The sequence below is a fragment of the Aquarana catesbeiana genome, linkage group LG06 (genome assembly GCF_042186555.1).
Source record: "Aquarana catesbeiana isolate 2022-GZ linkage group LG06, ASM4218655v1, whole genome shotgun sequence".
Lineage (NCBI taxonomy): Eukaryota > Metazoa > Chordata > Amphibia > Anura > Ranidae > Aquarana > Aquarana catesbeiana.
In genome coordinates this window covers 407,777,209-407,803,615 of record NC_133329.1, presented here as the reverse complement: position 1 = coordinate 407,803,615, position 26,407 = coordinate 407,777,209, and the positions used below count along the sequence as shown (strand labels likewise).

The 26,407-nt window shown below is 51.6% G+C and overlaps 1 non-coding gene and 1 pseudogene across 1 annotated transcript; both read left to right on the top strand.

The window, feature by feature from the left end:
• The first annotated feature begins 19,716 nt into the window (after nt 1–19,716).
• Nucleotides 19,717–19,844, top strand: LOC141101950 (U4atac minor spliceosomal RNA). The gene has a single exon (XR_012235076.1). It is a non-coding gene; the product is annotated as a U4atac minor spliceosomal RNA (small nuclear RNA).
• A 33-nt stretch (nt 19,845–19,877) lies between these two features.
• LOC141101882 (U2 spliceosomal RNA) lies at nt 19,878–20,010 on the top strand (annotated as a pseudogene).
• Nucleotides 20,011–26,407: the final 6,397 nt, after the last annotated feature.

Below are 26,407 nucleotides of genomic sequence, written 5' to 3'. Positions count from 1 at the left end.
AGAGCAGAGGACGGTATCAGTAGAGACTGCTGTCAGTAGAGCAAAGGACGGTGTCAGTAGAGCAGTGGACGGTGTCAGTAGAGAAGAGGACGGTGTCAGTAGGGCAGTGGACGGTGTCAGTAGGGCAGAGGACGGTGTCAGTAGAGCAGAGACTGCTGTCAGTAGAGCAGTGGACGGTGTCAGTAGGGCTGTGGGCGGTGTCAGTAGGGCAGTGGACGGTGTCAGTAGAGCAGTGGACAGTGTCAGTAGAGCAGAGACTGCTGTCAGTAGAGCAGTGGACGGTGTCAGTAGGGCAGTGGACGGTGTCAGTAGAGCAGAGGACGGTGTCAGTAGAGCAGTGGACGGTGTCAGTAGGACAATGGACGGTGTCAGTAGGGCAGTGGACGGTGTCAGTAGAGCAGAGGACGGTGTCAGTAGAGCAGTGGACGGTGTCAGTAGAGCAGAGGACGGTGTCAGTAGAGCAGTGGACGGTGTCAGTAGAACAGAGGATGGTGCCAGTAGAGCAGAGGATGGTGTTAGTAGAGCAGAGGATGGTGCAGTAGAGCAGAGGATGGTGTCAGTAGGGCTGTGGGCGGTGTCAGTAGGGCAGTGAACGGTGTGAGTAGAGCAGTGGACAGTGTCAGTAGAGCAGTGGACGGTGTCAGTAGGGCAGTGGACGGTGTCAGTAGAGCAGAGGACGGTGTCAGTAGAGCAGAGGACGGTATTAGTAGAGACTGCTGTGAGTAGAGCAGAGGACGGTGTCAATGGAGCAGTGGACGGTGTCAGTAGGGCAGTGGACGGTGTCAGTAGAGCAGAGGACGGTGTCAGTAGAGCAGTGGACGGTGTCAGTAGGACAGTGGATGGTGTCAGTAGGGCAGTGGACGGTGTCAGTAGAGTAGAGGACGGTGTCAGTAGAGTAGTGGATGGTGTCAGTAGAGAAGTGGACGGTGTCAGTAGAGCAGTGGATGGTGTCAGTAGAGCAGTGGATGGTGTCAGTAAAGCAGAGGACTGTGTCAGTAGAGCAGTGGACGGTGTCAGTAGAGCAGTGGACGGTGTCAGTAGAGCAGAGGACGGTGTCAGTAGAGCAGAGACTGCTGTCAGTAGAGCAGTGGACGGTGTCAGTAGGGCAGTGGACGGTGTCAGTAGGGCAGTGGATGGTGTCAGTAGAGCAGAGGACGGTGTCAGTAGAGCAGAGACTGCTGTCAGTAGAGCAGTGGATGGTGTCAGTAGAGCAGAGGACGGTGTCAGTAGAGCAGAGCCTGCTGTCAGTAGAGCAGAGGACGATGTCAATAGAGCAGAGGACGGTGTCAGTAGAGCAGTGGACGCTGTCAGTAGAGCAGAGGACGGTGTCAGTAGAGCAGAGGACGGTGTCAGTAGAGCAGAGACTGCTGTCAATAGAGCAGAGGACGATGTCAGTAGAGCAGAGGACGGTGTCAGTAGAGCAGTGGACGGTGTCAGTAGATTAGAGACTGCTGTCAGTAGAGCAGAGGACGGTGTCAGTAGAGCAGTGGATGGTGTCAGTAGAGCAGTGGACGGTGTCAGTAGGGCTGTGGGCGGTGTCAGTAGGGCAGTGGACGGTGTCAGTAGAGCAGAGACTGCTGTCAGTAGAGCAGAGGACGGTGTCAGTAGAGCAGTAGACGGTGTCAGTAGAGAAGTGGACGGTGTCAGTAGAGCAGTGGATGGTGTCAGTAGAGCAGTGGATGGTGTCAGTAAAGCAGAGGACTGTGTCAGTAGAGCAGTGGACGGTGTCAGTAGAGCAGTGGACGGTGTCAGTAGAGCAGAGGACGGTGTCAGTAGAGCAGAGACTGCTGTCAGTAGAGCAGTGGACGGTGTCAGTAGGGCAGTGGACAGTGTCAGTAGGGCAGTGGATGGTGTCAGTAGAGCAGAGGACGGTGTTAGTAGAGCAGAGACTGCTGTCAGTAGAGCAGTGGATGGTGTCAGTAGAGCAGAGGACGGTGTCAGTAGAGCAGAGGACGGTGTCAGTAGAGCAGATACTGCTGTCAGTAGAGCAGAGGACGATGTCAGTAGAGCAGAGGACGGTGTCAGTAGAGCAGTGGACGCTGTCAGTAGAGCAGAGGACGGTGTCAGTAGAGCAGTGGACGGTGTCAGTAGAGCAGAGACTGCTGTCAGTAGAGCAGAGGACGATGTCAGTAGAGCAGTGGATGGTGTCAGTAGAGCAGTGGATGGTGTCAGTAGAGCAGTGGACGGTGTCAGTAGGGCTGTGGGCGGTGTCAGTAGGGCAGTGGACGGTGTCAGTAGAGCAGAGACTGCTGTCAGTAGAGCAGAGGACGGTGTCAGTAGAGCAGTGGACGGTGTCAGTAGGGCAGAGGACGGTGTCAGTAGGGCAGTGGACGGTGTCAGTAGGGCAGTGGACGGTGTCAGTAGAGCAGTGGACGGTGTCAGTAGGACAGTGGACGGTGTCAGTAGGGCAGTGGACGGTGTCAGTAGAGCAGAGGACGGTATCAGTAGAGACTGCTGTCAGTAGAGCAGAGGACGGTGTCAGTAGAGCAGTGGACGGTGTCAGTAGAGAAGAGGACGGTGTCAGTAGAGCAGTGGACGGTGTCAGTAGGGCTGTGGGCGGTGTCAGTAGGGCAGTGGACGGTGTCAGTAGAGCAGTGGACGGTGTCAGTAGGGCAGTGGACGGTGTCAGTAGAGCAGAGGACGGTGTCAGTAGAGCAGTGGACGGTGTCAGTAGGACAATGGACGGTGTCAGTAGGGCAGTGGACGGTGTCAGTAGAGCAGAGGACGGTGTCAGTAGAGCAGTGGACGGTGTCAGTAGAGCAGAGGACGGTGTCAGTAGAGCAGTGGACAGTGTCAGTAGAACAGAGGATGGTGCCAGTAGAGCAGAGGATGGTGCCAGTAGAGCAGAGGATGGTGTCAGTAGGGCTGTGGGCGGTGTCAGTAGGGCAGTGGACGGTGTCAGTAGAGCAGAGGACGGTGTCAGTAGAGCAGAGGACGGTATCAGTAGAGACTGCTGTGAGTAGAGCAGAGGACGGTGTCAATGGAGCAGTGGACGGTGTCAGTAGGGCAGTGGACGGTGTCAGTAGAGCAGTGGACGGTGTCAGTAGGACAGTGGATGGTGTCAGTAGGGCAGTGGACGGTGCCAGTAGAGCAGAGGACGGTGTCAGTAGAGCAGTGGACGGTGTCAGTAGGGCAGTGGACGGTGTCAGTAGAGCAGAGGACGGTGTCAGTAGAGCAGAGGACGGTATCAGTAGAGACTGCTGTGAGTAGTGCAGAGGACGGTGTCAATGGAGCAGTGGACGGTGTCAGTAGGGCAGTGGACGGTGTCAGTAGAGCAGAGGACGGTGTCAGTAGAGCAGTGGACGGTGTCAGTAGGACAGTGGATGGTGTCAGTAGGGCAGTGGACGGTGTCAGTAGAGTAGAGGACGGTGTCAGTAGAGCAGTGGATGGTGTCAGTAGAGCAGGGGATGGTGTCAGTAGAGAAGTGGACGGTGTCAGTAGAGCAGTGGATGGTGTCAGTAGAGCAGTGGATGGTGTCAGTAAAGCAGAGGACTGTGTCAGTAGAGTAGTGGACGGTGTCAGTAGAGCAGTGGACGGTGTCAGTAGAGCAGAGGACGGTGTCAGTAGAGCAGAGACTGCTGTCAGTAGAGCAGTGGACGGTGTCAGTAGGGCAGTGGACGGTGTCAGTAGGGCAGTGGATGGTGTCAGTAGAGCAGAGGACGGTGTCAGTAGAGCAGAGACTGCTGTCAGTAGAGCAGTGGATGGTGTCAGTAGAGCAGAGGACGGTGTCAGTAGAGCAGAGACTGCTGTCAGTAGAGCAGAGGACGATGTCAGTAGAGCAGAGGACGGTGTCAGTAGAGCAGTGGACGCTGTCAGTAGAGCAGAGGACGGTGTCAGTAGAGCAGAGGACGGTGTCAGTAGAGCAGAGACTGCTGTCAGTAGAGCAGAGGACGATGTCAGTAGAGCAGAGGACGGTGTCAGTAGAGCAGTGGACGCTGTCAGTAGAGCAGAGGACGGTGTCAGTAGAGCAGTGGACGGTGTCAGTAGAGCAGAGACTGCTGTCAGTAGAGCAGAGGACGGTGTCAGTAGAGCAGTGGATGGTGTCAGTAGAGCAGTGGATGGTGTCAGTAAAGCAGAGGACTGTGTCAGTAGAGCAGTGGACGGTGTCAGTAGAGCAGTGGACGGTGTCAGTAGAGCAGAGGATGGTGTCAGTAGAGCAGAGACTGATGTCAGTAGAGCAGTGGACGGTGTCAGTAGGGCAGTGGACAGTGTCAGTAGGGCAGTGGATGGTGTCAGTAGAGCAGAGGACGGTGTCAGTAGAGCAGAGACTGCTGTCAGTAGAGCAGTGGATGGTGTCAGTAGAGCAGAGGACGGTGTCAGTAGAGCAGAGGATGGTGTCAGTAGAGCAGAGACTGCTGTCAGTAGAGCAGAGGACGATGTCAGTAGAGCAGAGGACGGTGTCAGTAGAGCAGTGGACGCTGTCAGTAGAGCAGAGGACGGTGTCAGTAGAGCAGTGGACGGTGTCAGTAGAGCAGAGACTGCTGTCAGTAGAGCAGAGGACGATGTCAGTAGAGCAGTGGATGGTGTCAGTAGAGCAGTGGATGGTGTCAGTAGAGCAGTGGACGGTGTCAGTAGGGCTGTGGGCGGTGTCAGTAGGGCAGTGGACGGTGTCAGTAGAGCAGAGACTGCTGTCAGTAGAGCAGTGGACGGTGTCAGTAGGGCAGTGGACGGTGTCAGTAGAGCAGAGGACGGTGTCAGTAGAGCAGTGGACGGTGTCAGTAGGACAATGGACGGTGTCAGTAGGGCAGTGGACGGTGTCAGTAGAGCAGAGGACGGTGTCAGTAGAGCAGTGGACGGTGTCAGTAGAGCAGAGGACGGTGTCAGTAGAGCAGTGGACGGTGTCAGTAGAACAGAGGATGGTGCCAGTAGAGCAGAGGATGGTGTTAGTAGAGCAGAGGATGGTGCAGTAGAGCAGAGGATGGTGTCAGTAGGGCTGTGGGCGGTGTCAGTAGGGCAGTGAACGGTGTGAGTAGAGCAGTGGACAGTGTCAGTAGAGCAGTGGACGGTGTCAGTAGGGCAGTGGACGGTGTCAGTAGAGCAGAGGACGGTGTCAGTAGAGCAGAGGACGGTATCAGTAGAGACTGCTGTGAGTAGAGCAGAGGACGGTGTCAATGGAGCAGTGGACGGTGTCAGTAGGGCAGTGGACGGTGTCAGTAGAGCAGAGGACGGTGTCAGTAGAGCAGTGGACGGTGTCAGTAGGACATTGGATGGTGTCAGTAGGGCAGTGGACGGTGTCAGTAGAGTAGAGGACGGTGTCAGTAGAGTAGTGGATGGTGTCAGTAGAGAAGTGGACGGTGTCAGTAGAGCAGTGGATGGTGTCAGTAGAGCAGTGGATGGTGTCAGTAAAGCAGAGGACTGTGTCAGTAGAGCAGTGGACGGTGTCAGTAGAGCAGTGGACGGTGTCAGTAGAGCAGAGGACAGTGTCAGTAGAGCAGAGACTGCTGTCAGTAGAGCAGTGGACGGTGTCAGTAGGGCAGTGGACGGTGTCAGTAGGGCAGTGGATGGTGTCAGTAGAGCAGAGGACGGTGTCAGTAGAGCAGAGACTGCTGTCAGTAGAGCAGTGGATGGTGTCAGTAGAGCAGAGGACGGTGTCAGTAGAGCAGAGCCTGCTGTCAGTAGAGCAGAGGACGATGTCAATAGAGCAGAGGACGGTGTCAGTAGAGCAGTGGACGCTGTCAGTAGAGCAGAGGACGGTGTCAGTAGAGCAGAGGACGGTGTCAGTAGAGCAGAGACTGCTGTCAGTAGAGCAGAGGACGATGTCAGTAGAGCAGAGGACGGTGTCAGTAGAGCAGTGGACGGTGTCAGTAGATTAGAGACTGCTGTCAGTAGAGCAGAGGACGGTGTCAGTAGAGCAGTGGATGGTGTCAGTAGAGCAGTGGACGGTGTCAGTAGGGCTGTGGGCGGTGTCAGTAGGGCAGTGGACGGTGTCAGTAGAGCAGAGACTGCTGTCAGTAGAGCAGAGGACGGTGTCAGTAGAGCAGTAGACGGTGTCAGTAGAGAAGTGGACGGTGTCAGTAGAGCAGTGGATGGTGTCAGTAGAGCAGTGGATGGTGTCAGTAAAGCAGAGGACTGTGTCAGTAGAGCAGTGGACGGTGTCAGTAGAGCAGTGGACGGTGTCAGTAGAGCAGAGGACGGTGTCAGTAGAGCAGAGACTGCTGTCAGTAGAGCAGTGGACGGTGTCAGTAGGGCAGTGGACAGTGTCAGTAGGGCAGTGGATGGTGTCAGTAGAGCAGAGGACGGTGTTAGTAGAGCAGAGACTGCTGTCAGTAGAGCAGTGGATGGTGTCAGTAGAGCAGAGGACGGTGTCAGTAGAGCAGAGGATGGTGTCAGTAGAGCAGAGACTGCTGTCAGTAGAGCAGAGGACGATGTCAGTAGAGCAGAGGACGGTGTCAGTAGAGCAGTGGACGCTGTCAGTAGAGCAGAGGATGGTGTCAGTAGAGCAGTGGACGGTGTCAGTAGAGCAGAGACTGCTGTCAGTAGAGCGGAGGACGATGTCAGTAGAGCAGTGGATGGTGTCAGTAGAGCAGTGGATGGTGTCAGTAGAGCAGTGGACGGTGTCAGTAGGGCTGTGGGCGGTGTCAGTAGGGCAGTGGACGGTGTCAGTAGAGCAGAGACTGCTGTCAGTAGAGCAGAGGACGGTGTCAGTAGAGAAGTGGACGGTGTCAGTAGGGCAGAGGACGGTGTCAGTAGGGCAGTGGACGGTGTCAGTAGGGCAGTGGACGGTGTCAGTAGAGCAGTGGACGGTGTCAGTAGGACAGTGGACGGTGTCAGTAGGGCAGTGGACGGTGTCAGTAGAGCAGAGGACGGTATCAGTAGAGACTGCTGTCAGTAGAGCAGAGGACGGTGTCAGTAGAGCAGTGGACGGTGTCAGTAGAGAAGAGGACGGTGTCAGTAGAGCAGTGGACGGTGTCAGTAGGGCTGTGGGCGGTGTCAGTAGGGCAGTGGACGGTGTCAGTAGAGCAGTGGACGGTGTCAGTAGGGCAGTGGACGGTGTCAGTAGAGCAGAGGACGGTGTCAGTAGAGCAGTGGACGGTGTCAGTAGGACAATGGACGGTGTCAGTAGGGCAGTGGACGGTGTCAGTAGAGCAGAGGACGGTGTCAGTAGAGCAGTGGACGGTGTCAGTAGAGCAGAGGACGGTGTCAGTAGAGCAGTGGACAGTGTCAGTAGAACAGAGGATGGTGCCAGTAGAGCAGAGGATGGTGTCAGTAGAGCAGAGGATGGTGCCAGTAGAGCAGAGGATGGTGTCAGTAGGGCTGTGGGCGGTGTCAGTAGGGCAGTGGACGGTGTCAGTAGAGCAGAGGACGGTGTCAGTAGAGCAGAGGACGGTATCAGTAGAGACTGCTGTGAGTAGAGCAGAGGACGGTGTCAATGGAGCAGTGGACGGTGTCAGTAGGGCAGTGGACGGTGTCAGTAGAGCAGTGGACGGTGTCAGTAGGACAGTGGATGGTGTCAGTAGGGCAGTGGACGGTGCCAGTAGAGCAGAGGACGGTGTCAGTAGAGCAGTGGACGGTGTCAGTAGGGCAGTGGACGGTGTCAGTAGAGCAGAGGACGGTGTCAGTAGAGCAGAGGACGGTATCAGTAGAGACTGCTGTGAGTAGTGCAGAGGACGGTGTCAATGGAGTAGTGGACGGTGTCAGTAGGGCAGTGGACGGTGTCAGTAGAGCAGAGGACGGTGTCAGTAGAGCAGTGGACGGTGTCAGTAGGACAGTGGATGGTGTCAGTAGGGCAGTGGACGGTGTCAGTAGAGTAGAGGACGGTGTCAGTAGAGCAGTGGATGGTGTCAGTAGAGCAGTGAACGGTGTCAGTAGAACAGAGGATGGTGCCAGTAGAGCAGAGGATGGTGTTAGTAGAGCAGAGGATGGTGCAGTAGAGCAGAGGATGGTGTCAGTAGGGCTGTGGGCGGTGTCAGTAGGGCAGTGAACGGTGTGAGTAGAGCAGTGGACAGTGTCAGTAGAGCAGTGGACGGTGTCAGTAGGGCAGTGGACGGTGTCAGTAGAGCAGAGGACGGTGTCAGTAGAGCAGAGGACGGTATCAGTAGAGACTGCTGTGAGTAGAGCAGAGGACGGTGTCAATGGAGCAGTGGACGGTGTCAGTAGGGCAGTGGACGGTGTCAGTAGAGCAGAGGACGGTGTCAGTAGAGCAGTGGACGGTGTCAGTAGGACATTGGATGGTGTCAGTAGGGCAGTGGACGGTGTCAGTAGAGTAGAGGACGGTGTCAGTAGAGTAGTGGATGGTGTCAGTAGAGAAGTGGACGGTGTCAGTAGAGCAGTGGATGGTGTCAGTAGAGCAGTGGATGGTGTCAGTAAAGCAGAGGACTGTGTCAGTAGAGCAGTGGACGGTGTCAGTAGAGCAGTGGACGGTGTCAGTAGAGCAGAGGACAGTGTCAGTAGAGCAGAGACTGCTGTCAGTAGAGCAGTGGACGGTGTCAGTAGGGCAGTGGACGGTGTCAGTAGGGCAGTGGATGGTGTCAGTAGAGCAGAGGACGGTGTCAGTAGAGCAGAGACTGCTGTCAGTAGAGCAGTGGATGGTGTCAGTAGAGCAGAGGACGGTGTCAGTAGAGCAGAGCCTGCTGTCAGTAGAGCAGAGGACGATGTCAATAGAGTAGAGGACGGTGTCAGTAGAGCAGAGGACGGTGTCAGTAGAGCAGTGGACGGTGTCAGTAGGACAATGGACGGTGTCAGTAGGGCAGTGGACGGTGTCAGTAGAGCAGAGGACGGTGTCAGTAGAGCAGTGGACGGTGTCAGTAGAGCAGAGGACGGTGTCAGTAGAGCAGTGGACAGTGTCAGTAGAACAGAGGATGGTGCCAGTAGAGCAGAGGATGGTGTCAGTAGAGCAGAGGATGGTGCCAGTAGAGCAGAGGATGGTGTCAGTAGGGCTGTGGGCGGTGTCAGTAGGGCAGTGGACGGTGTCAGTAGAGCAGAGGACGGTGTCAGTAGAGCAGAGGACGGTATCAGTAGAGACTGCTGTGAGTAGAGCAGAGGACGGTGTCAATGGAGCAGTGGACGGTGTCAGTAGGGCAGTGGACGGTGTCAGTAGAGCAGTGGACGGTGTCAGTAGGACAGTGGATGGTGTCAGTAGGGCAGTGGACGGTGCCAGTAGAGCAGAGGACGGTGTCAGTAGAGCAGTGGACGGTGTCAGTAGGGCAGTGGACGGTGTCAGTAGAGCAGAGGACGGTGTCAGTAGAGCAGAGGACGGTATCAGTAGAGACTGCTGTGAGTAGTGCAGAGGACGGTGTCAATGGAGTAGTGGACGGTGTCAGTAGGGCAGTGGACGGTGTCAGTAGAGCAGAGGACGGTGTCAGTAGAGCAGTGGACGGTGTCAGTAGGACAGTGGATGGTGTCAGTAGGGCAGTGGACGGTGTCAGTAGAGTAGAGGACGGTGTCAGTAGAGCAGTGGATGGTGTCAGTAGAGCAGTGGATGGTGTCAGTAGAGAAGTGGACGGTGTCAGTAGAGCAGTGGATGGTGTCAGTAGAGCAGTGGATGGTGTCAGTAAAGCAGAGGACTGTGTCAGTAGAGTAGTGGACGGTGTCAGTAGAGCAGTGGACGGTGTCAGTAGAGCAGAGGACGGTGTCAGTAGAGCAGAGACTGCTGTCAGTAGAGCAGTGGATGGTGTCAGTAGAGCAGAGGACGGTGTCAGTAGAGCAGTGGACGGTGTCAGTAGGACAATGGACGGTGTCAGTAGGGCAGTGGACGGTGTCAGTAGAGCAAAGGACGGTGTCAGTAGAGCAGAGGACGGTGTCAGTAGAGCAGTGGACAGTGTCAGTAGAACAGAGGATGGTGCCAGTAGAGCAGAGGATGGTGTCAGTAGAGCAGAGGATGGTGCCAGTAGAGCAGAGGATGGTGTCAGTAGGGCTGTGGGCGGTGTCAGTAGGGCAGTGGACGGTGTCAGTAGAGCAGAGGACGGTGTCAGTAGAGCAGAGGACGGTATCAGTAGAGACTGCTGTGAGTAGAGCAGAGGACGGTGTCAATGGAGCAGTGGACGGTGTCAGTAGGGCAGTGGACGGTGTCAGTAGAGCAGTGGACGGTGTCAGTAGGACAGTGGATGGTGTCAGTAGGGCAGTGGACGGTGCCAGTAGAGCAGAGGACGGTGTCAGTAGAGCAGTGGACGGTGTCAGTAGGGCAGTGGACGGTGTCAGTAGAGCAGAGGACGGTGTCAGTAGAGCAGAGGACGGTATCAGTAGAGACTGCTGTGAGTAGTGCAGAGGACGGTGTCAATGGAGTAGTGGACGGTGTCAGTAGGGCAGTGGACGGTGTCAGTAGAGCAGAGGACGGTGTCAGTAGAGCAGTGGACGGTGTCAGTAGGACAGTGGATGGTGTCAGTAGGGCAGTGGACGGTGTCAGTAGAGTAGAGGACGGTGTCAGTAGAGCAGTGGATGGTGTCAGTAGAGCAGTGGATGGTGTCAGTAGAGAAGTGGACGGTGTCAGTAGAGCAGTGGATGGTGTCAGTAGAGCAGTGGATGGTGTCAGTAAAGCAGAGGACTGTGTCAGTAGAGTAGTGGACGGTGTCAGTAGAGCAGTGGACGGTGTCAGTAGAGCAGAGGACGGTGTCAGTAGAGCAGAGACTGCTGTCAGTAGAGCAGTGGACGGTGTCAGTAGGGCAGTGGACGGTGTCAGTAGGGCAGTGGATGGTGTCAGTAGAGCAGAGGACGGTGTCAGTAGAGCAGAGACTGCTGTCAGTAGAGCAGTGGATGGTGTCAGTAGAGCAGAGGACGGTGTCAGTAGAGCAGAGACTGCTGTCAGTAGAGCAGAGGACGATGTCAGTAGAGCAGAGGACGGTGTCAGTAGAGCAGTGGACGCTGTCAGTAGAGCAGAGGACGGTGTCAGTAGAGCAGAGGACGGTGTCAGTAGAGCAGAGACTGCTGTCAGTAGAGCAGAGGACGATGTCAGTAGAGCAGAGGACGGTGTCAGTAGAGCAGTGGACGCTGTCAGTAGAGCAGAGGACGGTGTCAGTAGAGCAGTGGACGGTGTCAGTAGAGTAGAGACTGCTGTCAGTAGAGCAGAGGACGGTGTCAGTAGAGCAGTGGATGGTGTCAGTAGAGCAGTGGATGGTGTCAGTAAAGCAGAGGACTGTGTCAGTAGAGCAGTGGACGGTGTCAGTAGAGCAGTGGACGGTGTCAGTAGAGCAGAGGATGGTGTCAGTAGAGCAGAGACTGATGTCAGTAGAGCAGTGGACGGTGTCAGTAGGGCAGTGGACAGTGTCAGTAGGGCAGTGGATGGTGTCAGTAGAGCAGAGGACGGTGTCAGTAGAGCAGAGACTGCTGTCAGTAGAGCAGTGGATGGTGTCAGTAGAGCAGAGGACGGTGTCAGTAGAGCAGAGGATGGTGTCAGTAGAGCAGAGACTGCTGTCAGTAGAGCAGAGGACGATGTCAGTAGAGCAGAGGACGGTGTCAGTAGAGCAGTGGACGCTGTCAGTAGAGCAGAGGACGGTGTCAGTAGAGCAGTGGACGGTGTCAGTAGAGCAGAGACTGCTGTCAGTAGAGCAGAGGACGGTGTCAGTAGAGCAGTGGACGGTGTCAGTAGGGCAGAGGACGGTGTCAGTAGGACTGTGGACGGTGTCAGTAGGGCAGTGGACGGTGTCAGTAGAGTAGTGGACGGTGTCAGTAGAGCAGTGGACGGTGTCAGTAGGGCTGTGGGCGGTGTCAGTAGGGCAGTGGACGGTGTCAGTAGAGCAGAGACTGCTGTCAGTAGAGCAGAGGACGGTGTCAGTAGAGCAGTGGACGGTGTCAGTAGGGCAGAGGACGGTGTCAGTAGGACTGTGGACGGTGTCAGTAGGGCAGTGGACGGTGTCAGTAGAGCAGTGGACGGTGTCAGTAGGACAGTGGACGGTGTCAGTAGGGCAGTGGACGGTGTCAGTAGAGCAGAGGACGGTATCAGTAGAGACTGCTGTCAATAGAGCAGAGGACGGTGTCAGTAGAGCAGTGGACGGTGTCAGTAGAGCAGAGACTGCTGTCAGTAGAGCAGAGGACGGTGTCAGTAGAGCAGTGGACGGTGTCAGTAGGGCAGAGGACGGTGTCAGTAGGACTGTGGACGGTGTCAGTAGGGCAGTGGACGGTGTCAGTAGAGCAGTGGACGGTGTCAGTAGAGCAGTGGACGGTGTCAGTAGGGCTGTGGGCGGTGTCAGTAGGGCAGTGGACGGTGTCAGTAGAGCAGAGACTGCTGTCAGTAGAGCAGAGGACGGTGTCAGTAGAGCAGTGGACGGTGTCAGTAGGGCAGAGGACGGTGTCAGTAGGACTGTGGACGGTGTCAGTAGGGCAGTGGACGGTGTCAGTAGAGCAGTGGACGGTGTCAGTAGGACAGTGGACGGTTTCAGTAGGGCAGTGGACGGTGTCAGTAGAGCAGAGGACGGTATCAGTAGAGACTGCTGTCAATAGAGCAGAGGACGGTGTCAGTAGAGCAGTGGACGGTGTCAGTAGAGAAGAGGACGGTGTCAGTAGAGCAGTGGACGGTGTCAGTAGGGCTGTGGGCGGTGTCAGTAGGGCAGTGGACGGTGTCAGTAGAGCAGTGGACAGTGTCAGTAGAGCAGAGACTGCTGTCAGTAGAGCAGTGGACGGTGTCAGTAGGGCAGTGGACGGTGTCAGTAGAGCAGAGGACGGTGTCAGTAGAGCAGTGGACGGTGTCAGTAGGACAATGGACGGTGTCAGTAGGGTAGTGGACGGTGTCAGTAGAGCAGAGGACGGTGTCAGTAGAGCAGTGGACGGTGTCAGTAGAGCAGAGGACGGTGTCAGTAGAGCAGTGGACGGTGTCAGTAGGGCTGTGGGCGGTGTCAGTAGGGCAGTGGACGGTGTCAGTAGAGCAGAGGACGGTGTCAGTAGAGCAGAGGACGGTATCAGTAGAGACTGCTGTGAGTAGAGCAGAGGACGGTGTCAATGGAGCAGTGGACGGTGTCAGTAGAGAAGAGGACGGTGTCAGTAGAGCAGTGGACGGTGTCAGTAGGGCAGTGGACGGTGTCAGTAGAGCAGAGGACGGTGTCAGTAGAGCAGTGGACGGTGTCAGTAGAGCAGAGGATTGTGTCAGTAGAGCAGTGGACGGTGTCAGTAGAGCAGAGGACGGTGTCAGTAGAGCAGTGGATGGTGTCAGTAGAGCAGAGGACGGTGTCAGTAGAGCAGTGGACGGTGTAAGTAGAGCAGAGGACGGTGTCAGTAGAGCAGTGGATGGTGTCAGTAGAGCAGTGGACAGTGTCAGTAGAGCAGAGACTGCTGTCAGTAGAGCAGAGGACGGTGTCAGTAGAGCAGAGGACGGTGTCAGTAGAGCAGTGGACGGTGTCAGTAGAGCAGTGGACGGTGTCAGTAGGGCAGAGGACGGTGTCAGTAGGGCAGTGGACGATGTCAGTAGGGCAGTGGACGGTGTCAGTAGAGCAGTGGACGGTGTCAGTAGGACAGTGGACAGTGTCAGTAGAGCAGAGGATGGTGTCAGTAGAGCAGAGGACGGTGTCAGTAGAGCAGAGGACGGTGTCAGTAGAGCAGAGGATGGTGTCAGTAGAGCAGAGGACGGTGTCAGTAGAGCAGTGGACGGTGTCAGTAGGACAGTGGACAGTGTCAGTAGAGCAGAGGACGGTGTCAGTAGAGCAGAGGACGGTGTCAGTAGAGCAGTGGACGGTGTCAGTAGAGCAGAGGACGGTGTTAGTAGAGCAGAGGACGGTGTCAGTAGAGCAGTGGACGGTGTCAGTAGGGCTGTGGGCGGTGTCAGTAGGGCAGTGGACAGTGTCAGTAGAGCAGAGACTGCTGTCAGTAGAGCAGAGGACGGTGTCCATAGAGCAGTGGACGGTGTCAGTAGAGCAGAGGACGGTGTCAGTAGGGCAGAGGACGGTGTCAGTAGGGCAGTGGACGGTGTCAGTAGGGCAGTGGACGGTGTCAGTAGAGCAGAGGACGGTGTCAGTAGAGCAGTGGACGGTGTCAGTAGGACAATGGACGGTGTCAGTAGGGCAGTGGACGGTGTCAGTAGAGCAGTGGACGGTGTCAGTAGAGCAGTGGACAGTGTCAGTAGAGCAGAGGATGGTGTCAGTAGAGCAGTGGACGGTGTCAGTAGAGCAGAGACTGCTGTCAGTAGAGCAGTGGACGGTGTAAGTAGGGCAGAGGATGGTGTCAGTAGAGCAGTGGACGGTGTCAGTAGAGCAGAGACTGCTGTCAGTAGGGCAGTGGACAGTGTCAGTAGGGCAGTGGACGGTGTCAGTAGGGCAGAGGACGGTGTCAGTAGAGCAGAGGACGGTGTCAGTAGAGCAGTGGATGGTGTCAGTAGAGCAGTGGACGGTGTCAGTAGAGCAGAGGACGGTGTCAGTAGAGCAGTGGATGGTGTCAGTAGAGCAGTGGACGGTGTCAGTAGAGCAGAGGACGGTGTCAGTAGGGCAGAGGACGGTGTCAGTAGGGCAGAGGACGGTGTCAGTAGGGCAGTGGACGGTGTCAGTAGGGCAGTGGATGGTGTCAGTAGGGCAGTGGATGGTGTCAGTAGGGCAGAGGATGGTGTCAGTATAGAAGAGATTGGTGTCAGCAAGGCAATGTATGGTGTCAGTAGTTTTTTTTTATTTATTATTATTTATTATTTATATTATTTATTTATTATTTTTATTAGATCACATAGATTATTTATTCAGATCTGAAGAAAATGCAGATGCCTTGAAACACGTCATCTGACATGTCCAGATGTCATTTCCGCGTCTCAGCCCCCAGTGAGTTGTGCGTTCCACTCTGGTCCACTTCTGGTTCCGGTTCCCGGTATTTGAAACGGACAACGTGCAGACTTTGCTGACACCCGGGTCTCCCTGTACCCCCAACGGCAGCGCTCCCACCAGCCAAAGACCACAGACCGCCCTACCATAACTATCTGGACAGCCGTTTTCCAACATCGCTGGGACGCCCCACTGTGAACAGCTGCGGATTTCCCATAGACAAATTACATGTGTTTACATGCCTAACTCTCATTGAGTAATTGTGAGTAGCCATTTGGCCCCCTTTACATATTTCAATTAAAGATGTTCTTGATACTGCACTTAGATTGGCGCACCTTGTCTCCTTTTCCATTGTCTTCCAGAGTAATTGCTTCTACTCCCAAGGGAGCTGCCGCTGGTCCCTATCATCACTTTTTATCATTTTTACCATCTTCATCAATTATCATCTTTTTATATTGCTGGGACTCTTTTTTTATGTGTGTATGTGTATGTGTATATATACACTACCAATATATATCACGGTTCTGTATATATATATATATATATTTTTTTTTTAAATATTGTTTTTTAAGATACCATCATGTATATAGTTTTTTGATTGTTGCTCTCAATGTCTGGTCAGTAAATTGCGCCATTTTTCCCTTTTCCTAATTCAGCTCAGTATTGAACCCTACAGGCTAAGATTGGGATGCCATTAAAGTTCATGTGTGTGTAAAGGCAGGCGTCCCAATACTTTTGGTAATATAGTGCATGTCTGCTTTTTTTTTTTTTTAACCAACCCCAAATTTCCCCTTTAGTTACAAGATTATCACTGAAAAAAATTCTACACTTATAGAGATGTAAAATATAGCAGGTACGTCCCATATTTTACATCTCTATAAGTGTAGAATTTTTTTTAGTGATAATCTTGTAGGAGTGTGTCATCGCCTTCCGGCTGCCAGTAAAGCTGGATACACAACTATACAACGTTCTTTAGATTTTTTTCCTTTAGATTTACCAAAACCATATAATATGGAGGTCAAACCTAAACACTTTCAATGTGTCTGCAATCAGGCCGGCCCTCGCACTACATAGTTGAAGGTAAATCTAAAGGAAATCTAACAACAAAAGTTGTACAGTGTGCAGGGCCGTCTTTAAGGCAGGGCAAAAGGGGCAGCTGCCCTGGGCCCTGTCATTGTTGTGGGGCCCAAGGCAGCTGCCTCATACTTGCCAACTATCCCAGTTTAAATTCCCTTGTCCCTTGTCCCTTGTAGTTTTAGTCCCATGCTGTGTCCCAGTATCTCAGTGTGAAGTGCTGCTACTGATGCTGCTCAGTTCTGCCCTATTGTCGTGTACAGATGGCTCACCTGCAGACCCTGTGTTTACATGTAAATAACCGGCAATCATATGTAAATAGCGGCTGCATTCATATGCTAATAGCCCCCTGCAGTGAGCAGATGATGTGCTGTAACCTCTAGCAACCAATCAGTAACCTCTAGCAACCAATCAACAAGCAGAAACCATGTGCTGTAACATCTAGCAACTAATCAGTGAGCCGTAATGTGTGCTGTAACCTCTAGCAACCAGTCAGGAAGCAGTAATGATAAACTGTAACCTCTAGCAATCAGTCAGGAAGCAGTAATGATAAACTGTAACCTCTGGCAACCAATTGCAATCGCTGCCTGATCTGATACAGTAAACTGATTTTAAGGGGGGCCCAAGAAAACGTTTGCCCAGGGTCCAATCGATATTAAAGACGGCCCTGATAGTGTGTATCCAGCTTAAGGTGATGCCGGATGATAGGAATATTGGGCGGACGGACCCTTTAAGCAGGTGAGAACTCCGCCCTGGGTTCCGCTCTGCAGCTCTCAGTTTAAAGCACCTTGATTCCTCAACGTGTTCAATTATTCATTGCTGGTGAAAGGGGATATTGTGAGAAGTACGAGCTGTAGTCCCTCTCACTGCACCGTACACAAAGGCTCGCCCGAATACAAGTCCCCCCGAATGACCCCGACACTGACAGCTGCTGAATATTTGCTCCCGCCAGAACCCGACAGGAGGAAGCAGAGCGGCTCCCAAAACAGGAGACAAAAGGGATCTTTTTATTCCATCCATTCCTATCGGTATCAGCTGGTGGACGGGCCTTACGTTAGGAATCGCACCTGCACGGCCCGTCCCGTGGAGGTCACATACCAATGTGCCCCAAGCCAGCCCTCCCCTTCTATTACAGATACAATATGTTACATTCCTGCCTTTGTTTCCCACACAAAATGGATTCAAGTCCATGTCCAAGATAAAATAGGCTCCGGTAACTCAATCACACGCTGCTACTTTTGTAGCCGCTCTGACAATGGGAATGTGAGATGGCTGACCCCCGCTGACCCTCGACATTCCTTCTCAGTGTCCTTCCTGGCCTCTGTAACCCAACCACAAGGACACAGCGAGTCCCCGTCCCCGGGAAGAGCCGGCGAGACAGAGCCATGGTCATCAACCAGCCATTAATTCTATATTAAATGAGAGACATAATGGGAATACATGTGGCCTCTTCATACATGGCCTTGATTTATGGTCTACGCTGATGGCCCGTCTAATGGACCCTTCCTCAGCCCTATGTCTGCATAATGAGAGCCTCAGGGTGGGGACCTACTGCCCTTCTGCTCCCTATAAACAATGACACCCTCTTGGTTTGGACACCGGACCCTCTGCACCTTGTATATAATGACACCCTCTTGGTTTGGACGCCGGACCCTCTGCACCCTGTATATAATGACACCCCCTGGGTGGGGACACCGGACCCTCTGCACCCTGTATATAATGACACCCCCTGGGTGGGGACGCCGGACCCTCTGCACCCTGTATATAATGACACCCCCTGGGTGGGGACACCGGACCCTCTGCACCCTGTATATAATGACACCCCCTGGGTGGGAACACCGGACCCTCTGCACCCTGTATATAATGACACCCCCTGGGTGGGGACACCGGACCCTCTGCACCTTGTATATAATGACACCCCCTGGATGGGAACACCGGACCCTCTGCACCCTGTATATAATGACACCCCCTGGATGGGAACACCGGACCCTCTGCACCTTGTATATAATGACACCCCCTGGATGGGAACACCGGACCCTCTGCACCCTGTATATAATGACACCCCCTGGGTGGGGACACCGGACCCTCTGCACCCTGTATATAATGACACCCCCTGGATGGGAACACCGGACCCTCTGCACCTTGTATATAATGACACCCCCTGGATGGGAACACCGGACCCTCTGCACCCTGTATATAATGACACCCCCTGGGTGGGGACACCGGACCCTCTGCACCTTGTATATAATGACACCCCCTGGGTGGGGACACCGGACCCTCTGCACCTTGTATATAATGACACCCCCTGGGTGGGGACACCGGACCCTCTGCACCTTGTATATAATGACACCCCCTGGGTGGGGACACCGGATCCTCTGCACCTTGTATATAATGACACCCCCTGGGTGGGGACACCGGATCCTCTGCACCTTGTATATAATGACACCCCCTGGGTGGGGACACCGGATCCTCTGCACCTTGTATATAATGACACCCCCTGGATGGGAACACCGGACCCTCTGCACCTTGTATATAATGACACCCCCTGGATGGGAACACCGGACCCTCTGCACCTTGTATATAATGACACCCCCTGGGTGGGGACACCGGACCCTCTGCACCCTGTATATAATGACACCCCCTGGATGGGGACACCGGACCCTCTGCACCTTGTATTTTATGACACCCCCTGGGTGGGAACACCGGACCCTCTGCACCTTGTATATAATGACACCCCCTGGGTGGGGACACCGGACCCTCTGCACCTTGTATATAATGACACCCCCTGGGTGGGGACACCGGATCCTCTGCACCTTGTATATAATGACACCCCCTGGGTGGGGACACCGAACCCTCTGCACCTTGTATATAATGACACCCCCTGGGTGGGGACACCGGACCCTCTGCACCTTGTATATAATGACACCCCCTGGGTGGGGATCCCAGACCCTCTTCACCTTATACAGTGGAACCTTGGTTTACGAGTAACGCGGTTAACGAGTGTTTTGAAAGACGAGCAACTTTTTTTTTTTAATTCTGACTCGGTTTGTGAGTGTTGTCTCGCAAAACGTGCAGAATTCAAGCTAATGGCGGTGCAGTACAGCATTTGGCCAGAGGTACGGGGGCGCCGGGGACACTCGGCGCGGTTCAGAGCTGTTCGGAAATACTCAGAAATACTCGGAAACAGTCGGAAATACTCCATTCTCAAGCCTTTCTGAGGCTTTCCGAGTTCAGCCGAGCTGTCCCTGAGTATTTCCGAGGCTCTCCAGCGCCCCCCCCCCACCTCTGGCCACATGCGGTATTGCATGCAATAGAAGTCAATGCTGAACGAATTATCTTTGTTTCCATTGACTTCTATGGGGAAACTCGCTTTGATATGCGAGTGCTTTGGATTACAAGCATTCTCCTGGAACAGATTATGCTCGTAATCCAAGGTTCCACAGTATATGTAGCACCCTGGAGTTTAGGCAGGGATGCTCCCCAAAATTTACTTGCCAGGAATAGTCATGTTGGCTAATTTTTAGAGATCAATTGATTTCTCCTTAAGTCTGACCTTGTTGCACTTTTCTACCACTAGGTGGCCGGGTACTTGGTGGTGCTATGCATACAGTGGAACCTTGGATTATGAGCATAATCCGTTTCAGGAGAGGACAGTAACTGCTGCTCTATAGGGTATCGGTATCATTTACATAACAAAACCTCATTAGCACATATGCAGATTATGTAAATTATCCACATGTAACTCTGGTGAGAAAACAGTTCCGTAAAAGACATAAACATTTTATTTTGTGCGCAATAAAAAACTTTTAAAAAAAAAAAACAAAAAACTTTATTTTCCAGGAAGTAATGTAAAAATAGGATTTTGGAGTATAAAAAAGGAGCAAAATAAATACAAATATAAAGATGTCACAAAAGTCTCTCTGTAAGTAGGAATTGGTACACAGTCCCCCACCCCCACACCTAGGTCTTGGGACCACCAACCATCCTTGTCTTGGGATTGAGCTACTGACCAATGAACGTCTTAGTGAGGACAGTACTGCTAACACCACTGACAACACATAAGTGCCACTAGTGAGCAATCACTAGAAAGGTGCAATTTTTGGCACCCCATTATAATGAAAGTAAAGCAAAGACACAAAACACGCTACTCGGCCTTTTGGCTAAGATCAAGTGTAGTATCTGTTCTTATCAGTTTCCAGGAGGTGGCGCTTGCTTCCGTCCCTGATCTATGGCGAAATAGAGACAGGATTGCGGTTGCCATGCAAAACCTGCTGGAGTAAAGGTGACCTGGAGCGGTTTGTAGCCAAAAGGGAAGCCTTGTGATGGGGATGGAGAACCACGGGGTCCGAACCGGAGGGTCGGGACCCTGGCCTTCTGGCCTGGATTAGGGCGGATCTAGCTCCAGACAGTTATTCGGGAGAGAACGCTTACTTTCCTCTTAAGGAGGGGGGGAGTGGCTAGTACTTCCTGAATGTAATTAGGAGGGAGTGATGGGAGCGATGGTAGAGCCTGATAAAGGACTCTTTCCGGCTTTCTGATCACCATATCCTTCCTGTCTGTGGTGGGGTCTGCTGTGGTCTGGGCTGGGGGTCAGGGATGCTTCGAAAAGCCAGTGGTGAATGTGCCGCAGGGGTGCCGTATAGTCACGGTGTGAAAGCACTTGATTTTATGGCACCATGGTCACTTCACCACAACACACGTTTTTCGCACCTGCCTCTTGGGCCGGGCCTTTTGGCCAGGACCAGGGGAAATTTTTATGCCTGGCCGGAGGGCCGGCCATTGTATTGCACAATGGTCACTTTCACTCTCCCCTCTCACTATCTTCCCCAGTCTTTACTTTACCCCTGTTTGTCACTTTTTTGTCTTTTTTTTTGGTTGTCTTTGTATACACGTTTTGTCACTGTGTGGCGAGTAGGGTGTGGGTCCTCGGGCCTACTCTGAAAGTCTTGGGAGGGGGTGGACATAGGCCTTTTGGCTTGGTTCGCCCTCTCCTTGGAGGGGTCTCTCTTCGGGAGAGCCCCAATGTACTTGGGTTGGTCTGCCTCGGCAGTCCTTCCAGTTGTGGGCGTCCGCCTGGTTTCAGCCAGATGGACCCTTTGTCTGAGTACCTCAGTCCCTGTCTGGAGCCTAACGCCCCGGGGGATCAGGGTAAGGTCCTTCCCTAGCGGAGGACTCTGTACACCCGTTGCACGTTTTTGTGTTTCACTCTCTATGTGTGGGCACTTTTTTTTGGCACCGGGTGGAAGTTTTTGAGGGGTGTTTTGCACGCCACTGGCTTTTCAAAAAAGAAAAGAAAAAAAAAAATCAGTTTCAGGAGAATGCTTGTAATCCAAAGCACTCGCATATCAAAGCGAGTTTCCCCATAGAAGTCAATGGAAACAAAGATAATTAGTTCCACATTGACTTCTATTGCCTGCAATACCGCATGTGGCCAGAGGTGGGGGCGCATTGGAAATACTCGGGGACAGCTCGGCTGAACTTGGAAAGCCTCGGAAACACTCAGGAACTGAGAATTTCTGAGTGTTTCCGAATATTTCCGAGTGATTCCGAACGGCTCCGAGCCGTTCTGAGTGTCACCGGCGCCCCCGCACCTCTGGCCAAATGCGGTACTGCACACTCCATTAGCTTGAATTCTGCTTGTTTTGCGAGACAACACTCACAAACCGAGTCAGAATTAAAAAAAAAAAAGTTGCTCGTCTTTCAAAACGCTTGTTAACCGCGTTACTCGTAAACCAAGGTTCCACTGTATTTACATAGTAGGTGAGGTTAAAAAAGACACAAGTCCATTAAGTCCAACCCATGTGTGTGATTATATGTCAGTATTACATTGTATATCCCTGTATGTTGCGGTCGTTCAGGTGCTTATCGAATAAGTTTTTGAAACTATCGATACTCCCCGCTGAGACCACCGCCTGTGGAAGGGAATTCCACATCCTTGCCGCTCTTACAGTAAAAAACCCTCTACGTAGTTTCAGGTTAAACCTCTTTTCTTCTAATTTTAAGGAGTGGCCACGTGTCTTGTTAAACTCCCTTCTGCGAAAAAGTTTTCTCCCTATTGTGGGGTCACCAGTACAGTATTTATACATTGAAATCATATCCCCTCTCAAGCGTCTCTTCTCCAGAGAGAATAAGTTCAGTGCTCGCAACCTTTCCTCATAACTAAGATCCTCCAGACCCTTTATTAGCTTTGTTGCCCTTCTTTGTACTCGCTCCATTTCCAGTACATCCTTCCTGAGGATTGGTGCCCAGAACTGGACAGCATACTCCAGGTGCGGCCGGACCAGAGTCTTGTAGAACGGGAGAATTATTGTTTTATCTCTGGAGTTGATCCCTTTTTTAATGCCAATATTCTGTTTGCTTTGTTAGCAGCAGCTTGGCATTGCATGCCATTGCTGAGCCTCTCATCTACTAGGACCCCCAGGTCCTTTTCCATCCTAGATTCCCCCAGAGGTTCTCCCCCCAGTCTATAGATTGCATTCAGATTTTTGCCACCCAAATGCATTATTTTACATTTTTCTACATTGAACCTCATTTGCCATGTAGTCGCCCACCTCATTCATTTGTTCAGATCTTTTTGCAAGTTTTTCACATCCTGCGGAGAAGTTATTGCCCTGCTTAGCTTAGTATCGTCTGCAAATACAGAGATTGAACTGTTTATCCCATCCTCCAGGTCGTTTATGAACAAATTAAATAGGATTGGTCCCAGCACAGAACCCTGGGGGACCCCACTACCCACCCCTGACCATTCCGAGTACTCCCCATTTATCACCACCCTCTGAACACGCCCTTGTAGCCAGTTTTCAATCCATGTACTCACCCTATGGTCCATGCCAACGGACCTTATTTTGTACAGTAAACGTTTATGGGGAACTGTGTCAAATGCTTTTGCAAAATCCAGATACACCACGTCTACGGGCCTTCCTTTATCTAGATGGCAACTCACCTCCTCATAGAAGGTTAATAGATTGGTTTGGCAAGAACGATTCTTCATGAGTCCATGCTGATTACTGCTAATGATATTGTTTTCATTATGTAGTGCCCTGGGGTTTAGTCAGGGAGCTCCTCACCAAATTCCTGGTCAGGAGTAGTTACTGTAGATAGTTGTTAGAGATCCATTGATTTCTCCCTAAGTTTGGCCTTGTTGTACTTTTCTCTTCTGCCACTAGATGGCCCGGGCACTTGGTGGCATTAGATGTGAGAAGGACACTTCAAGGTCAAGTTATGGGTATATTAAGAAAAAGGGGGGGGGGGATTTGAGACTTTGAGTAAGATGTGTGTTAGACAAAAATAAATAAATTGCACAATAATGAGAAAGTTTATCCATATAAATAGATAAAAAGAGCTGCGCTAGAAATTAAAGTCCATAAATGACATCAAGGAAAAACTGTCCATTAGGAGCATAAAACACCACCACAGTGTGCCTATAAATTAATGTGCCCATCCACCGTAGCTGTTAATTCCCCCCATTGACAACGTCAGATGATTACGAAACGCGTCTGGGAAGGCACGCACTGACGTCACCACGCCCTCGGAGTAGGAGAACGGGCTCTGCTTATCCTGTGAATGACTACATGTTTTATAATAAATGTTTAGAAGATATCATACTATGGCCAGTCTTCTTTTCTTCTGAGCTACCTGGGTTTCCCATTTGAATATGTGGATTCGTGGATACCGCGAGTGAGCCTTGGACATTTACCCCCCGCCATCCGAACACCGGGATCGTTAGCAAGCTTGAAATCTTTGGCTGGGCTATAGCCACTTGCCTTTTAAGCTTGCCGTCTGGTAAGCTGAATTAACAGCTACGGTGGATGGGCACATTAATTTATAGGCACACTGTGGTGGTGTTTTATGCTCCTAATGGACAGTTTTTCCTTGATGTCATTTATGTACTTTAATTTCTAGCGCAGCTCTTTTTATCTCTTGAATTTTTGGTGTGATCGCACTGTATGCGGCTGCTTTTTTGCTATTGTTTTTGTTAGCGCGGTATCTTTACCATTTTATCCATATAAATACACATGGGACATGGTACATAGCAGATATGACGAGCTGATGGGCATATAATAGACAAATGTGAAAACTCCATTATTGCACATGATACATACAAATCAAAGAAAAGGGTATAATGTAAATGCATGATTGAATAAAAAACTGCATTTAAAAGCTCGACGCGTTTCGTGGATGAAGTTCCACTTCTTCAGAAGCAAGTGCAGAATGCGTATCTATAAAAAAATCGTGTCACGGAGCTGCAGAACGGGGAGATGCCTATGTAAACAAGACATTTCCCCGTTCTGCCTTGTGACATGACAGAGATCTTCTGCTCCCTGTCATTGGGAGCAGTGATCGCTGTCATGTCAGTGATAGCCCACCCCCCCCACAGTTAGAATCACTCCCTAGGACACACTTAACCCCTTGATCGCCCCCTACTGTTAAACCCCTTCCCTGCCAGTGTCATTTACACAGTAATCAGTGCATTTTTATAGCACTTATCGCTGTATAAATGGCAATGGTCCCAAAATAGTGTCAAAAGTGTCCGATGTGTCCGCCATAACGTCGCAGTCATGATAAGAATTGCAGATCACCACCATTACTAATTAAAAAAAAGTTAATAATAAAAACGCCATAAATCTATCCCCTATTTTGTGGACGCTATAACGTTTGGGCAAACCAATCAATATACGCTTATTTCAAATTTTTTTTTACCAAAAATATGTAGAAGAATACACGTCGGCGTAAACTGAGGAAAAAATTTGTTTTTCTATATATTTTTTACGGGATATTTATTATAGCAAAAAGTAAAAAATAATGCGTTTTTTTTCAAAATTGACGCTCTATTTTTGTTTATAGCACAAAAAATAAAAACCGCAGAGGCGATCAAATACCACCAAAAGAAAGCTCTACTTGTGGGAAAAAAAGGATTTGAGTGGAATCAATTTGCCTAAACATGTTTATTATCAACGGTCAATTATACGCTGTTATGATTGACGGCTGACCCTATTTGTTGTTGGTCCGCGTTCGTCTGGATATATAATAAATATATATGTGAGGCATACATTTTTCCACTCATTCATCTATTGTGTAAATATGTGGTTTGCCATTTTTCTTGAGGCACGCGGTCTTGTGGTTTTGTTTCGGCTGGGTTTTTTTTTCCAGGTCCTCCGGGAGCTGCGATGCACACCGGGGCCTCCCCTCTCCTCCCTGTTCATCACTGGGGGATTGGGTGGGCATTCCCCGCGGTGCATCGGCACCACGCCCTACGCCGTAGCACATGGAGTCACCTCACGTTGTGTCAGGGAAGAAACCGGAGAAGAACTGGCAGATATACCAATATCCATTATGGCCGCGCGAATCCGCGCATGCGCATTAGCAATCGGCGCATAACGCCGAACGTGCGTTAGCAACGGCTAACGTACGTACGCAAACTGTGCTAATTACCAGTGTTTTCCTGGCCTATATAAAGACTCCAATTGATCTCATAAATCGCTGGATTATCGTCAGCTCTGTATCCTGTGTTCCTGTGTTTCTTGCTCCTGTTTGATTACCTGTTACCGACCCGGCTTACCCTGACCTGCTCTGGCTTCTCTACTGGCTCTGAACCCGGCTTGTTTCAAGGACCTGCTCTTGCCTGTTCCAGATTGACTTCTTGTGTTTGACCCCGGTTTGATCACAACTACTCCTCCTGCCTCTGCTTCTGACTGCCTTCCTGTGTTTGACCCCCGGGCCTGGCTTCTGACGACGTCTCTGCTTTTCCACCTGTTAACATCCGCCAGTACCTCCAGGGAATCATTTGCTGTGACCACCTTCTCTGCTCCTGGGTGTCCACTCCTGGAACCATCAGACAGCTTCACCGGCAGGCAACCCGTGCATCTCTGGGCATAGCACCCTCTGTCTCCAACTCCAGGGGTGTTCTGCACTCAGCCGCAAGGGGAGCCCTCTCGTCACCTCAGCCTCCAGCCTCTTAAGCTTTTAAATGCAGTTTTTTATTCAATCATGCATTTACATTATACCTTTTTCTTTTGATTTTATGTATCATGTGCAATAATGGAATTTTCACATTTGTCTATTATATGCCCATCAGCTCGTCATATCTGCTAATGTACCATGTCCCATGTGTATTTATATGGATAAACTTTCTCATTATTGTGCAATTTATTTATTTTTGTCTAACGCACATCTCACTCAAAGTCCCAAATCCCCCACTTTTTCTAAATGATTAAAAGGGATGGAGGTGTATGCTCATTTGACCATACACCTAATTTAAAGTCCCAAAAATTCCACCCCTTTTATAGTTATGGGTATATGGGGTATCTCAGCCAATGGGCGGGGGTTTTCTTGAATCCCTTAGTGTCAGGGCTGGGCTCAGCTGTCAGCTATTGCCAGCTCCCATCTCTCTCCACACTTACCCAGCTGTTATTGATTCTGCTCGTCAGTCCTGCCTACTTAAAGCCGTCCAGCTTACTTTATTCCTGCCTTCGCCTTGTCAACATCACAAGAAACCATCTCCTGCGTTCCTGTTTAAAGACTGGCTTTGCTGACATCCCTTCTGGCTCCTTATCCTGCTTGCTGTTCCTCTACTTCGATCCCTGACTTTTGGCCTGGCTGATTACCCAATCTGGTTACTGAATCCTGGCTTGTCTGAATACCCGATCCAGTTACTGGACTCTGGCTATGCT